The sequence below is a fragment of the Chiloscyllium punctatum genome, chromosome 37 (assembly GCF_047496795.1).
Source record: "Chiloscyllium punctatum isolate Juve2018m chromosome 37, sChiPun1.3, whole genome shotgun sequence".
NCBI lineage: Eukaryota > Metazoa > Chordata > Chondrichthyes > Orectolobiformes > Hemiscylliidae > Chiloscyllium > Chiloscyllium punctatum.
This window is the reverse complement of record NC_092775.1, coordinates 22113965-22130214: the sequence shown is the minus strand read 5'-3', so window position 1 is coordinate 22130214 and position 16250 is coordinate 22113965. Positions and strand designations below refer to the sequence as shown.

General features: G+C 43.5%; 1 protein-coding gene across 1 annotated transcript in view; it reads right to left on the bottom strand.

Moving 5' to 3' along the window:
- ntsr1 (neurotensin receptor 1 (high affinity)) overlaps window positions 1-16250 on the bottom strand; it is a 132216-nt gene that overhangs the window by 51055 nt on the left and 64911 nt on the right. The window lies entirely within an intron of this gene.

The following is a 16250-nucleotide window of genomic DNA, read 5'->3' as shown; positions in this document are numbered from 1 at the left end:
CCTCTTTATGGGCATTTAAGCGGGCATTGGATAGGCATATGGAGGATAGTGGGTTCGTGTAGGTTAGGTGGGCTTGGATCGGCGCAACATCGAGGGCCAAAGGGCCTGTACTGCACTGTATTCTTCTATGTTCTATGTTCTATGTTCATTTCTCCAATGAGCAGTTACATTTCTTCATCTTTTCAATTTTTCAATATTATGCTAAAACATTGTTCTTTTGCTTAATTGAACTAGAATGATTATTTATGGCGATGGACCAGACCACGTTTGATCAATCATCTTTTATACATCTCTTCGATTTTCATTTCCAGAAGCCAATGGAGATAAGGCTTGGAATAATTGTATAACAAGTGCCTAATCTAACAGCATCCTCTACACACCATTGCTGAAGTCAAACATTACCACTTAGAAGTCCAAAACTTTTAAGATTAATGCTACTCCATCCATAAATCTCTAATGGTACATTTTGCTGCAGGGAAAAGATTTATTAAAATGCAAGGTAGAAGCAATTTGCTGTTACCACTATCCCTCATGGGCAATGATCTGTTCATTTAAAAATTGGGAAAAGCTCTACAAAACATTACTGATTTAGCTTATCCATATATTCTTTGGATTTGGTGCAGCAACAAAAGATGTTCTGAAAATAAGCCTGAATTCATTCAACAGTAAAGCATTGCCTTCAGAACAGATTCTGGACTATCAGGGTTTTCTGACCTGCAAACAAAACAGTGAAAATAGTATGCAAAAATATACAGACACACACACTCCCGCACTCACACATGCACCCCCTCACAGACTTAGACCCCTTTACACTCATGCACACATATACACTCTCTCTCACAAACACTCACAATCCCTACCCCAGACACACACACACTCACACATGCACCCTCTCACAGACTTAGACCCCTTTACACTCACACACACATACACTCTCTCTCACAGACACTCACAACCCCTACCCCAGACACACACACACATACATAAACCCACATGCACACATACACATATACGTTAGTGGGGTGAATTTGTACTTGCACAGTTACATTGTACTTTACTCAAAACCTGCATACAACCATGTAAGAGTCTGTTAACTCATTTTTTAGATTAGAATCAGTCTAAATATTATGGCACAGACAGGAAACCCAGGGGGCTAACACCTTCAACATCTTCCCTGGGCTGACATCAATTGTTAAAGTTAACCTTAGAATGTAACTTTTTAAAAAAGTATTGTGATTTACATACGAAAGAAGTGAAACTAACATGGTCATTCTAACAGATGAGAGACTTAACAAACAATCATGGTATTTTTCAATGTATAACTTCAGTTACATCACACTGTAAACCTTTGCTATAAATTCTGTGTCTTACAGTTATGTACTCCACAACCACCTGATGAAGGAGCAGTGCTCTGAAAGCTAGTGCTTCCAATTAAACCTATTGCGTGATATTTAACTTTGTATACTGCAGTCCAACACTGGCAACCTCCAAATCATGAACTTCAATCTGAATTATCAAAGACCTTGTGACAGGCACCCAACATCAACCCCATGCCTTTGAATACAGCAGTTGCACTTACATAAACGAATACCATGGCCTGATGTTTTAGCTATTGATGTACATTCAGTTCTCAATAGTTAATAACTGGTCCTAATCTGGAATTAAGTGATGGAAAATTCAAACTTGATGGAAGGATGGAATAAATGGTAATTAATTGATCTCCCATTAATCAGATAGACCATAAATTTGAATTTCTGCCACAATTAGACATCTGAATTTGTATATCAGGTCTGCTGTATTTTGGGAAAGCAAATCTTAATGGTAAGGTCCTAGGGGGTGTTGCTGAGCAAAGAGACCTTGGAGTGCAGGTTCATAGATCCTTGAAAGTGAAGTCGCAGGTAGATAGGATAGTGAAGAAGGCGTTTGGTATGCTTTCCTTTATTGGTCAGAGTATTGAGTACAGGAGTTAGGAGGTCATGGTGCGGCTGTACAGGACATTGGTTAGGCCACTGTTGGAATATTGTGTACAATTCTGGTCTCCTTCCTATCAGAAAGATGTTGTGAAACTTGAAAGGGTTCAGAAAAGATTTATAAGGATGTTGCCAGGGTTGGAGGATCTGAGCTACAGGGAGAGGCTGACAGGCTGGGGCTGTTTTCCCTGGAGCATCGGAGGCTAAGGGGTGACCTTATAGAGGTTTACAAAATTATGAGGGGCATGAATAGGGTAAATAGACAAAGTAAAAACAATGACTGCAGATGCTGGAAACCAGGTTCTGGATTAGTGGTGCTGGAAGAGCACAGCAGTTCAGGCAGCATCCAAGTAAATAGACAAAGTCTTTTCCCTGGCGTCAGAGAGTCCAGAACCAGAGGGCATAGGTTTAGGGTGAGAGGGGAAAGATATAAAAAAGACCCAAGGGGCAACATTTTCACCCAGAGAGTGTATGGAATCAGCTGCCAGAGGATGTGGTGGAGGCTGGTATAATTGCAACATTTAAGAGGCATTTGGATGGGTATATGAATAGGAAGGGTTTGGAGGGATATGGGCCAGGTGCTGGCAGGTGGTACTAGATTGGTTTGGGATATCTGGTCAGCATGGACAGGTTGGACCGAAGGGTCTGTTTCCATGCTGTACATCTCTATGACTCTATGACTCTATTTGCCGATTATAGGACAGTTTTGGGTGGGTGAATTGACTGTGCTAGTGGTGTGAGTAAAATACAGTGTGCTAACAAAACTTAAAAGATTGGTGAATTAAAGCTAAGTATTGCAATAAGGCAATAAAAATACTGAAATCCTTTCGAGAAAAGATCAAAGTCCATCTTAATCTATTAATAATCTTAACTAGGACTGAAAGAGCAAGGTATTAATAAGTGAATTGGGTAGTCAAACTCCCGGAATCTGCAGGCAATTGATGAAAAAAAGTAGCCTCATTTGATAGACACTGGAAGCAATGGTGCATGTGCCAATTAGAAACCTAACACCTCTGCTCCATTTCACAGTAACAATCTCATATGTCTACATGCCCAGCAGGAGGTAGAACCCATACTAGGTTGTTGTGAATCTATTGATAAAGCTGGTGGATGTTAACAGCAGTGATCCTTGCAGCAGATATCTATACTCTACTTTTGGTTCTATTTTTCTACTGACTCTGATCTTGTCACCGGCAGACATTGCAAGGTCGATTTATCAATGTCTGTGAATACAATCTGACATACTTTCCTGAAGAAGGGCTTATGCCCGTAACGTTGATTCTCCTGCTCCTTGGATGCTGCCTGACCTGCTGCACTTTTCCAGCAACACATTTTTCAGCTCTGATCTCCAGCATCTGCAGTCCTCACTTTCTCATACTTTCCTTCATGCAAATTATGAAGACGTGTTAATTAGTGTTTTTGAGAAACTGCATCAAGGCTTTTAGATATATTTGGGCCTTGGGTTGGCTTTTGATTGACTTGATTTATTATTGGCACATGTTAACCAGACAAGTGATACTTTACATACGTGTATCAGGGCAATAGAACAGAATGCCGAATATAATGTTAGAGCAATAGGGGAGGTACAGAGAAAGATCTAATATATGAGGTCTGTTCTTAAGACTGATAACAGCGGGGAAGAAGCTGTTCTTAAATCTAATTTTTTCAAACTTTTGTATCTTCTGCCCAATGGAAGAGGGTGGAAAGGAATATAAATGGGATAGGAGGGGTCTTTGCTTATGTTGGCTACTTTCCCAAGGCAGCAGAAAGTGTAGACAAAGTCAATGGAAGGAAGGCTGGTTTTCATGATGGACTGGGCTATGTTCACAACTCTCTGTAATTTCTTGTGATCTTGGGCAGAGGAGTTGCCACACCAACCTGTGACGCATCTGGATAGGATGCTTTCTATGGTGCATCTATAAAAATTAAGAGTCATTTTGGATGTACTGAATTTCCTTTGCTTTCTTAGGGAAGTAGAAGCGTTGGCTGTGACCACTGCTTTTCATCATTTATAAAAATGATATGAATGTGAACATAGGAGGGATAGTTAGTAAGTTTACAGATGACACCAAAATTGGAGGTGCAGAGGGTAATGAAGAAAGTTACCTCAGAGTACAATAGGGTATTGATCAGATGAGCCAATGGGCTGAGGAGTGACAGATGGAGTTTAATTTAGATAAATGTGAGGTGCTGCATTTTGGAAAACCAAATCAGAGCAGGACTTATGCACTTAATGGTAAGATCCCGGGGAGTGTTGCTGAACAAAGAGACCTTGGAGTGTAGGTTCATAGTTCCTTGAAAATGAAGTCGCAATTAGGTAGGATAGTGAAGGTGTGCTTACCTTTATTGCTCAGTACATTGAGTATAGGAGTTGGGAGGTTATGCTGCGGCTGTACAGGACATTGGTGAGGCCACTTTTAGTGTGCAATTCTGGTCTTCCTCCTATAGGAAGGATGTTGTGAAACTTGAAAAGTTTCAGAAAAGATATACAAGGATGTTATGAGGGTTGGAGGGTTTGAGCTATAGGGAGAGGCTGAATAGGCTGGGGCTGTTTTCCCTGGAGCATCGGAGGCCAAGGGGTGACCTTGTACAGGATAGGGTAAATAAATAAAGTCTTTTCCTTGGGTTGGGGAGTGCAGACTAGAGGGCATAGTTTAGGGTGAGAGGGAAAAAATTTAAAGGTGCCTAAGGAGCAACCTTTCCTTGCAGTATGGAATGAGTTGCCAGAGGAAGTGGTGGAGGCTGGTGCAATTGCAACATTCAAAAGGCGTCTGGACTGGTCTCTGAACAGGAAGGGTTTAAAGGGATATAGGGGAAGTGCTGGAAAATGGGACTAGATTAAGTCAGGATATCTGATTGGCATGGATAAGTTAGACCCAAGAGTCTGTTTCTGTACTGTATGTGTCTATGAGTCTATGTGCTCTCTTGATTGTAGCATTGATGTGGATGGACCAGGATAGATTATTGGTGATATTGAGTAGGAACTTGAAGCTCTTGACGATCTCCACCTCAGCCCCATTGATACAGATTGGGGGTGTGTCCTCTACTCTGCTTCCTGAAGTCGATGATCAGTTCTTTCATTTTGTTGACATTGAGGGAGAGATTGTTGTCTGTACACCATGCCACTAAGCTTTTTTTTAATCTCTTTCCTGTGCTTTGTCTCATTGTTCTTTGAGATCTGATCCATTACAGTGGTGTCATTGTTACACCAAACTTTTAAAGTTTTCCATTTGTAAGGGACCACATAATTCTCCTTTTTGGATTATTAACAGGACTTTGGAGCCGGTTCTTTAGCTGAAATACAAGGAGAATTTTGCAACTTAGAAAATATTAAGTATAACATGATCTAGCTCCTATGACAATGTTGCTTTTCAAGGCAGAGATGGGGTACTTTGAGGTACAGTGGCACCAAGCACCTTGAGTTAATGAAAGATTGTCTCACAACAGCCCTTAGGTTGGTAAAGCTACAGTTTACTCCAGAAATTTATGTAAATTCGGTTCTCAGTCATTAATAATCTGTTCTAATCTTATTTACAGTGCAGACCAGACAGAAATCTTCAAAGCTAGGAATTTGTGTTGCAGACGTTAAGTCCCCAGTCTAGGTGACATCCTCAGTGCTTGGGAGCCTCCTGTGAAGCGCTTCTGTGATGTTTCCTCTGGCATTTATAGTGTTTTTCAGAGGAAACATCACAGAAGCGCTTCACAGGAGGCTCCCAAGCACTGAGGATGTCACTTAGACAGGGGACGAAATGTCTGCAACACAAATTCCCAGCTCGGCGAACAGAACCACAACAACGAGCACCAGAGCTACAAATCTTCTCACAAACTTAGAAATCTTCAAAGCCGTCAAAAAGAAAACATCTCTCTCTTCCCTTCTCCTGGTGTAAGGAAAATAAAATCACAAAAACAAGTAGGCTTAAAAGAAAGGTCCACCAGATTAACCATTGAGCAGTTTAGGTTCCTTATTTCTGGAGTTTAGATGAATGTGAGGAGATCTAATTGAAGTTTACATGATGATTCAAGGAATTGACAAAGTAAACATTAGAAAGAGTGTTTTCTCAAGTGGGACAAGTTAGAATGAGACATCCTGCTTTTATTGTAAGAGGTAGTTTATTTAAACCATAGATGAGCAAAAATTACTTGTCTCAAAGGTCCATGGAATTCATAACCCCAGCATGTGGTGAATGCTGGGACATTGAGTAAATTTAAGGAAGCAATAGACAGGTTTTTAATTACTAATGGGCTGAAGGGATATGGAGAGCTGGCAGAAAAGTAGGGTTGAGACGAAGATGAGATCAGCCAGGGTTGCATCAAATGATGCAACATGCTAGAGAGGTTGAATTTCCTAATCCTGCTCCTTGTTCTTGTCATTGCTAAAATTAAAAGGAATCTTGAGAGACAAATTAACCCATGTTGTGATCTGTATTTTGATTAGCAGAATTTTATTCTCTATATACATTTTTTCCACCTGTAATTTCTGTGTCAACTCGTCTGTCTTTTATCTGTCTTAATTATGTGCATTTGTGGTTTTAAGTGTCTAAATCTCAAAGTAATAATTTCTTTGAACTGCCATTTGTTAATGTGTTACAATAAATAGTTATTTTAACTTTGAAACTTATGAATTACTTTTTACCTGAATAAAAGTGAGTCAGGGAAATAGGTCACCTTGGTGGTTTATTTGGGATTTTACACATTTTGTCATGGCTTGTGTACCAACAGGGCATAACTATTGGTGCACTCTTCCCACTTAGACCATAACAAAACTTGGTTGATGAGGACCATTTCAGAATGGATTTGGAGTTAAGGGCACTGATAAAGGATAAAATAACAAATATCAGGTTTGTCATTCTAAAGGAATATGGCAGTAGAACAGTTAAAGCCATCCTACAGTTATGAAAGATATCCCTGATGGACTTACAGGACCTTTTCTAAAAAAAAACCAAGGCAGAGAAAGTTAGCAAAATAAATTAGAAGTGGAATTGCCTGCCAGAGCTAAGGAGGCAGAGGTCATTGAAATATTGGCAAAGCATTTGTGGAAATACAAGATGGTCTAGTTACGCCAAACGATGACTACTTGAGTTAGCAAGAATTCACTCAGAGTTAAAGCAGCTTGAACATGAAACAGAGATAACAAATTAGAAAATGAAAGAGCTTTCGAATCAAAAAGCATGGATAACAAACTGTAAGCCTAAAACTTTAACTTCAGACAGAGGAGAAAAAAAAAATTTCAGAGAGAAGAAAAGGTACATGAAAGAAAATTTAACATGTTTGGACTGGAGATTTAGGAGAGAAAAAGAAAATGGTAAAAGTATCGAGAAATAGGGAACACCGGCTTAAAATTATGACATTTAAAAAGGGACTTCAGATGTTGAAGAAGGTTCTGATGAGATAAGCCTTAATTATAATCAAATTCATAGACAAAATATTTGTACTTGGATAAGTTTGAGTCAAATTTGAGGAATGCTGTGGAAGCATTCTTTGTGTCATTTGCCTCACAGCACCAGAGACCCGGGTTCAGTTCCCGCCTCAGGTGACTTTCTGTGTGCAGTTTGCACATTCTCCCCGTGACTGCGTGGGTTTCCTCCGGGTGCTCCAGTTTCCTCCCACAATCCAAAAATGTGCAGGTTAGGTGAATTGGCCATGCCAAATTGCCCGTAGTGTTAGGTGAAGGGGTAAATGTAGGGGAATGGGTCTGGGTGGGTTACGCTTCGGTGGGTCGGTGTGGACTTGTTGGGCCGAAGGGCCTGTTTCCACACTGTATGTAATCTAATATAATCTAAATTAAGTGGCCAAGACAAAACTGGACACTGTTCATGCAAAACAAGTTGACAGGTAGAGCACAAGAAATTTATCCGTTACTGTTAGAGGAGATTTCTAAGGATTATGACATTAAACAAAAGGATATTCTGGATGTGTATAAGTAAGCTTCTGTAGCATACAGATAAAAGTTTCAAAATTTGAAGAAACAGGCTGGGCAAGCTTGTATTGAGTTTAAAAGGCAAAACCAAAGTAATTGTGACAAGTGGGTACAAGTAGTTGGAGTAAACAAAGCCTATGAAGCCCTCAGTGAAATTATTCTTTTAGAAGAATTTAAAATCTTTTATCATTTGCGAATGTTGAAAACCAAAGGGTTGTAGCTTGACAAGCAGAAGAATTTGCTTACATTTATGAACGAATCCATAAAACATGATTATTTTTGTCACCGCCATGAACCCAAGCAAACTAAAGTGTGGGAGAGTGAAAGGAAGGTAAGTATCCAGGTAAAGAAAAGACAGTTAGGAATGTCCCAAGATCCCCATCTTAGATCAAAAACATACCAAGGATGGAGGCAAAAATAGATGGTCTAATTGATTTCACTGTAATAAAATGGGGGATCTTCATTCAGAATGCTATAAGTTGCAAGGGAAGTTCATTGGACTTTTGGAGTTCATAAGAGTGAGTCTGAAAAAGGTACTCACAAGGAAAATACCATGGATCCAATTTTCACTTGAACTACAACTACAAGACTGGAGGGAAACACTGTCATGACTGCAGAAGATGTGAGTTAGAAAGATGAGAGATATAAAGCATTTTGTTAGAAAGAAATATTATTAATTTTTCTTCAAATAATGAAACTCATCCCATAACTACATAATTGTGTTTTGAATTTTTTTCTACCCATAATATTTGTGCCAAACCATCTTATATATGTCTTAATCATGAATGTGTGTGTGTATTTTGAAACTTAAAGGGATATCATATAATTGTTGCAGTAGTAAATTAGTAATTCCTTCTTTTCTCTGGCATTTGTAAATATTAAATGTGTTACAATAAATTTTCCCTAAATGGTAAATAGTGTGAATTGCTTTTATCTTGAATAGGAGCCAGTTAGGCAAATTAGTAATCTTGGTGGTCTAATTGAGATTTTATATGTTTTATGACAGCTTGAGGAAGATGATTATTAGTGCATTCTTCCTAGTTAAGTGGTGACCCCACCTTCCCTTTGAATTTTATTGGTGCAGGTTAGCAGAGTCATGTCTGCAGATAATATAAGCAGATATTGGCAAGTGTTAATAGGTCACTTCCCATACCACCTGATATACTAGCATCTTTTCAAGAGCCTCCTCATCATCGTCTAAACTGTTGGGATTGGCCAGTTTGTTCAGTAGAAGTGTTTTCAGAGCAATTTAAAAAATGGCTAGTAAAATCTTAGGTGGCCAAGGTGTTACAGGCTCAGTGAGGGAAATACAGGAGAAAAATGACCGCAGGGTTCATATGCAGGATTCTCTGAAGGAGGCCAGACAAGTTGAAATAGTTAAGGTAAAAACAATGACTGCAGATGCTGAAAATCAAATACTGGATTAGTGGTACTGGAAGAGCACAGCAGTTCAGGCAGCATCCAACGAGCAGTGAAATCAACGTTTCGGGCAAAAGCCCTTCATCAGGAATAAAGGCAGTGAGCCTGAAGCATGGAGAGATAAGCTAGAGGAGGGTGCGGGTGGGGAGAGAGTAGCATAGAGTACAATGGGTGAGTGGGGGAGGAGATGAAGGTGATAGGTCAAGGAGGAGAGGGTGGAGTGGATAGGTGGAAAAGAAGATAGGCAAGTCGGACAAGTCAAGGAGACAGTAACTGAGCTGGAAGTTTGAAACTAGGATGAGGTGGGGGAAGGGGAAATGAGGAAGCTGTTGAAGTCCACATTGATGCCCTGGGGTTGAAGTGTTCCGAGGCGGAAGATGAGGTGTTCTTTCTCCAGGCATCTGGTGGTGAGGGAGCGGCGGTGAAGGAGGCCGAGGACCTCCATGTCCTCGGCAGAGTGGGAGGGGGAGTTGAAATGTTGGGCCACGGGGCGGTTTGGTTGATTGGTGCGGGTGTCTCGGAGATGTTCCCTAAAGCGCTCTGCTAGGAGGCGCCCAGTCTCCCCAATGTAGAGGAGACCACATCGGGAGCAACGGATACAATAAATGATATTGGTGGATGTGCAGGTGAAACTTTGATGGATGTGGAAGGCTCCTTTAGGGCCTTGGATAGAGGTGAGGGAGGAGGTGTGGGCACAGGTTTTACAGTTCCTGCGGTGGCAGGGGAAAGTGCCAGAATGGGAGGGTGGGTCGTAGGGGGGGTGTGGACCTGACCAGGTAGTCACAGAGGGAACGGTCTTTGCGGAAGGCAGAAAGGGGTGGGGAGGGAAATATATCCCTGGTGGTGGGGTCTTTTTGGAGGTTGCGGAAATGTCGGTGGATGATTTGGTTGATGCGAAGGTTTGTAGGGTGGAAGGTGAGCACCAGGGGCGTTCTGTCCTTGTTACGGTTGGAGGGGTGGGGTCTGAGGGCGGAGGTGCGGGATGTGGACGAGATGCGTTGGAGGACATCTTTAACCACGTGGGAAGGAAAATTGCGGTCTCTAAAGAACGAGGCCATCTGGTGTGTCCTATGGTGGAACTGGTCCTCCTGGGAGCAGATACGGCGGAGGCGGAGAAATTGGGAATACGGGATGGCATTTTTGCAAGAGGTAGGGTGGGAAGAGGTGTAATCCAGGTAGCTATGGGAGTCAGTGGGTTTGTAAAAAATGTCAGTGTCAAGTCGGTCGTCACTAATGGAGATGGAGAGGTCCAGGAAGGGGAGCGAGGTGTCAGAGATAGTCCAGGTAAATTTAAGGTCAGGGTGGAATGTGTTGGTGAAGTTGATGAATTGCTCAACCTCCTCGCGGGAGCACGAGGTGGCGCCAATGCAGTCATCAATGTAGCGGAGGAAGAGGTGGGGAGTGGTGCCGGTGTAATTACGGAAGATCAACTGCTCTACGTAGCCAACAAAGAGACAGACATAGCTGGGGCCCATACGTGTGCCCATGGCTACACCTTTGGTCTGGAGGAAGTGGGAGGAATCAAAGGAGAAATTGTTAAGGGTGAGGACCAGTTCGGCCAAACGAATGAGAGTGTCAGTGGAAGGGTACTGTTGGGGACGTCTGGAGAGGAAATAACGGAGGGCTTGATCCTGGTCATGGCGAATGGAGGTGTAGAGGGATTGGATATCCATGGTGAAGATAAGGCGTTGGGGGCCAGGGAAACGGAAGTCTTGGAGGAGGTGGAGGGCGTGGGTGGTGTCTCGAACGTATGTGGGGAGTTCCTGGACTAGGGGGGATAGGACAGTGTCAAGGTAGGTAGAGATGAGTTCAGTGGGGCAGGAGCATGCTGAGACAATGGGTCGGCCAGGGTGGTCAGGCTTGTGGATCTTGGGAAGGAGGTAGAACCGGGCAGTGCGGGGTTCCCGGACTATGAGGTTGGAAGCTGTGGGTGAGAGATCTCCTGAGGTGATGAGGTTCTGTATGGTCTGGGAGATGATGGTTTGGTGATGGGGGGAGGGGTCATGGTCGAGGGAGCAGTAGGAAGAGGTGTCCTCGAGTTGGCGTTTGGCTTCAGCGGTGTAGAGGTCAGTGCGCCAGACTACCACTGCGCCCCCTTTATCCGCTGGCTTGATGGCGAGGAGGTTGAGCAATTCATCAACTTCACCAACACATTCCACCCTGACCTTAAATTTACCTGGACTATCTCTGACACCTCGCTCCCCTTCCTGGACCTCTCCATCTCCATTAGTGACGATCGACTTGACACTGACATTTTTTACAAACCCACTGACTCCCATAGCTACCTGGATTACACCTCTTCCCACCCTATCTCTTGCAAAAATGCCATCCCGTATTCCCAATTTCTCCGCCTCCGCCGTATCTGCTCCCAGGAGGACCAGTTCCACCATAGGACACACCAGATGGCCTCGTTCTTTAGAGACCGCAATTTCCCTTCCCACGTGGTTAAAGATGCCCTCCAACGCATCTCGTCCACATCCCGCACCTCTGCCCTCAGATCCCACCCCTCCAACCGTAACAAGGACAGAACGCCCCTGGTGCTCACCTTCCACCCTACAAACCTTCGCATCAACCAAATCATCCACCGACATTTCCGCAACCTCCAAAAAGACCCCACCACCAGGGATATATTTCCCTCCCCACCCCTTTCCGCCTTCCGCAAACACCGTTCCCTCCGTGACTACCTGGTCAGGACCACACCCCCCTACGACCCATCCTCCCATTCTGGCACTTTCCCCTGCCACCGCAGGAACTGTAAAACCTGTGCCCACACCTCCTCCCTCACCTCTATCCAAGGCCCTAAAGGAGCCTTCCACATCCATCAAAGTTTCACCTGCACATCCACCAATATCATTTATTGTATCCGTTGCTCCCGATGTGATCTCCTCTACATTGGGGAGACTGGGTGCCTCCTAGCAGAGCGCTTTAGGGAACATCTCCGAGACACCCGCACCAATCAACCAAACCGCCCCGTGGCCCAACATTTCAACTCCCCCTCCCACTCTGCCGAGGACATGGAGGTCCTCGGCCTCCTTCACCGCCGCTCCCTCACCACCAGACGCCTGGAGGAAGAACGCTTCATCTTCCGCCTCGGAACACTTCAACCCCAGGGCATCAATGCGGACTTCAACAGCTTCCTCATTTCCCCTTCCCCCACCTCATCCTACTTTCAAACTTCCAGCTCAGTTACTGTCTCCTTGACTTGTCCGACCTGCCTATCTTCTTTTCCACCTATCCACTCCACCCTCTCCTCCTTGACCTATCACCTTCATCTCCTCCCCCACTCATCCATTGTACTCTATGCTACTCTCTCCCTACCCCCACCCTCCACGAGCTTATCTCTCCATGCTTCAGGCTCACTGCCTTTATTCCTGATGAAGGGCTTTTGCCCGAAACGTTGATTTCACTGCTCGTTGGATGCTGCCTGAACTGCTGTGCTCTTCCAGCACCACTAATCCAGAAGTTGAAATAGTTGTTAAGAAGGCTTATAGGATCCTTGGGTTATAAATAGAAGCAAAGACTATAAAAGCGAGCAAGTCATAGAGATGTACAGCATGGAAACAGACCCTTTGGTCCAACTCGTCCATGCTGACCAGATATCCCAACTCAATCTGGTCCCACCTGCCAGCACCTGGCCCATATCCCTCCAAAGCCCTCCTATTCATATACCCATCCAGATGCCTTTGTCTGTGCGGAGTTTGCACATTCTCCCCGTGTCTGCGTGGGTTTCCTCCAGGTGCTCCGGTTTCTTCCAACAGTCCAAAAATGTGCAGGGTAGGTGAACTGGCCATGCTAAATTGCCCGTAGTGTTAGGTGAATGGGTAAATGTAAGGGAATGGGTCTGGGTGGGTTGCACCTCGGCGCGTCGGTGTGGACTTGTTGGGCCGAATGGCCTTTTTCCACACTGTAAGTAATCTAATCTAATCTAATCTAAATGTTGCAATTATACCAGCCTCCACCACTTCCTCTGGCAGCTCATTCCATATACGTACCACCCTCTTCGCAAAAAAAGTTGCCCCTTAGGTCTCTTTTACATCTTTCCCCTCTCACCCTAAACCTATGCCCTCTAGTCCTGGACTCCCCCACCCCAGGGAAAAGACTTTGTCTATTTATCTTATCCATGCCCCTCATGATTTTATAAACCCATATAAGGACACCTCTCAGCCTCTGATGCTCCAGAGAAAACAGCTCTCTAGCCTATTCAACCTTTCCCTATAGCTCAAATCCTCCAACCCTGGCAACACCCTTGTAGATCTTTTCTGAACCTTTTCAAGTTTCACATCTTTCCAATAGGAAGGAGACCAGAATTGCATGCAATATTCCAACAGTGGCCTAACCAATGTTCTGCAAAGCCGCAACATGACCTCCCAACTCTTGCACTCAGTACTCTGACCAATAAAGGAAAGCATACCAAACGCCTTCTTCACTATCCTATCTACCTGTGACCCCACTTTCAAGGAGCTATGAACCTGCACTCCAAGTTCTCTTTGCTCATCAACACTCCCGAGGACCTTACCATGAAATGTATAAGTCCTGCTAAGATTTACTTTCCCAAAATGTAGCAGCTCAAATTAAACTCCATCTGCCACTTCTCAGCCCATTGGCCCATCTGGTCAAGATCCTGTTATAATCTGAGGTAACCTTCTTCGCTGTTCACTGCACCTCCAATTTTGGTGTCATCTGCAGACTTACTAACTATACCTCTTATGCTCACATCCAAATCATTTATATAAATGATGAAAGGTAGTGGACCCAGCACTGATCCTTGTGGCACTCCACTGGTCACAGGCCTCCAGTCTGAAAAACAACCCTCCACCACCACCCTCTGTCTTGTATCTTTCAGCCAGTTCTGTATTCAAATGGCTAGTTCTCCCTGTATTCCATGAGATCTAACCTTGCTAACCAGTCTCCGATGGGGTCCCTTGTCAAATACCTTAGTGAAGTCCATGTAGATCACGTCCACTGTTCTGCCCTCATCAATCCTCTTTGTTACTTTAAAAAACTCAATCAAGTTTGTGAGACATGTTTTCCCACACACAAATCCATATTGATTATCCCTAATCAGTCCTTGCCTTTCCAAATACATGTACATCCTGTCCCTCAGGATTCCCTCTAACAATTTGCCCACCACCGAGGTCAGGCTGACTGGTCTATAGTTCCCTGGCTTGTTCTTACCACCTTTCTTATACTGTAGCACCACGTTAGCCAAACTCCAGTCTTCCAGCACCTCACCTGTGAGTATCGATAATACAAATATCTCAGCAAGAGGTCCAGCAATCACTTTCCTAGCTTCTCACAGAGTTCTAGGGCACACTTGAATAGGTCCTGGGGATTTATTCACTTTTATGCGTTTCAAGATATCCAGCACTTCCTCCTACAAATAATTAGTCAGGCCTGATTTGGAGTATTATGTTCAGTTCTGGGCATATTATTTAAGCAAGGATAGTAAAGTCCTGGAGACAGTTAAAAGAAGATTTACTAGAATACCATTAAAGAAGGATTTTAGATACAAGGAAAGATGAGAGAGATTGGGCTTATTCTCCTTGAAGCAGAGAAGACTAAGAGGTGACCTTTATTGGGTGTTTTCTATAGACCCCCAATAGGGGCAGAGATGGAAGAACAGATTGGACAGACATTCTTGGAAAGGTGCAGATGTAACAGTTGTTGTCATGGGTGACTTCAACTTCCCCAATATTGATAGCATCCCCTTAATGCTGGTGGTCTGGATGGAGCTGCTTTTGTCAAGTGTGTCCAGAAAGGATTCCTGATTTAATATGTAGGTTGGTCGACTAGGGTGGAGGCCATATTGGATTTGGTGCTAAGCAAAGAGCCAAGCCAGGTTTCAGATCTCTCGGTGGGAAAGCATTTCGGTGACAGTGACCACAATTACCTCACCTTTACCACAGCCATGGAGAGGGATAAGAACAGACAGAATGGGAAGGTATTTAACTGGGGGAGGTGAAATTATACTGCTATTAGACAGGAGATTTGGAGTATAAATTAGGAACAATTATTCTATGGGAAATGCAAAACAGAAATGTAGAGGTTGTTTAAGGAACACTTTGTTGGATAACTTTGTTCCACTGGGACAGGTAAGGAATGGTAAAATGAAAGGAGCCTTGGATGACAAGAGAAGAGAAGATTCTCATCAAGAGGAAGAAGAAAATTTACTTAAGGTTGAGGCAGCAAGGATCTGGCACAGCTTTAGAGGATTTCTGGGTTGGTAGGAAATAACTCAAAAATGGACTGAGGCGAGCTAGGAGGGGGCATGAGAAAGCCTTGATGGGAAGGATTAGGGAAATCCAAAAGGCGTTCTACACGTACGTGAGGAATAAGAGAATGATCAGGGAGAGGGGGGAGATGATCAGGGATAGTGGAGGGAACTTGTGCCTGGAGTCTGAAGAGATAGGGGAAAGTCTAAATAAGTTTTTTGCTACAATATTCACTAGAGAGAAGGACCTTGTTGACAGTGAGAACACTGTGGACCAGGCTAGTAGGCTTGAACAGAGTGATATTAAGAATGTGGATGCGCTGGAAATTCTGGGAAGCAGCAAGACAGTTAAGTTCCCAAGGCCGGACCAGATATATCCAGGAAGTATATATGAGAAGTGATGAATGAGATTGCTGTGCCTCTGGAGATGACCTTTGCATCCTCACTCTCCACGGTGGTAGTACCAGGTGATTGGAGGGATGTGAATGTTGTTCCTTTGTTCAAGAAAGGGGATAGGAAATCCCTGGGAATTACAGACCAGTCAATCTTACGTCTGTGGTAAGCAAGGTACTGAAAAGGAGTCTGAGAGATGGGATTTATGACTATTTGGAAAAACATAGTTTGTTTAAAACATAGTCAGCATGGCTTTGCATCACAAGCCTTATTGAGTTCTTTGAGGATGTGACAAGACAAATTGACAAAGGTTGAACAAAGGATGTGGTGTATATGGATT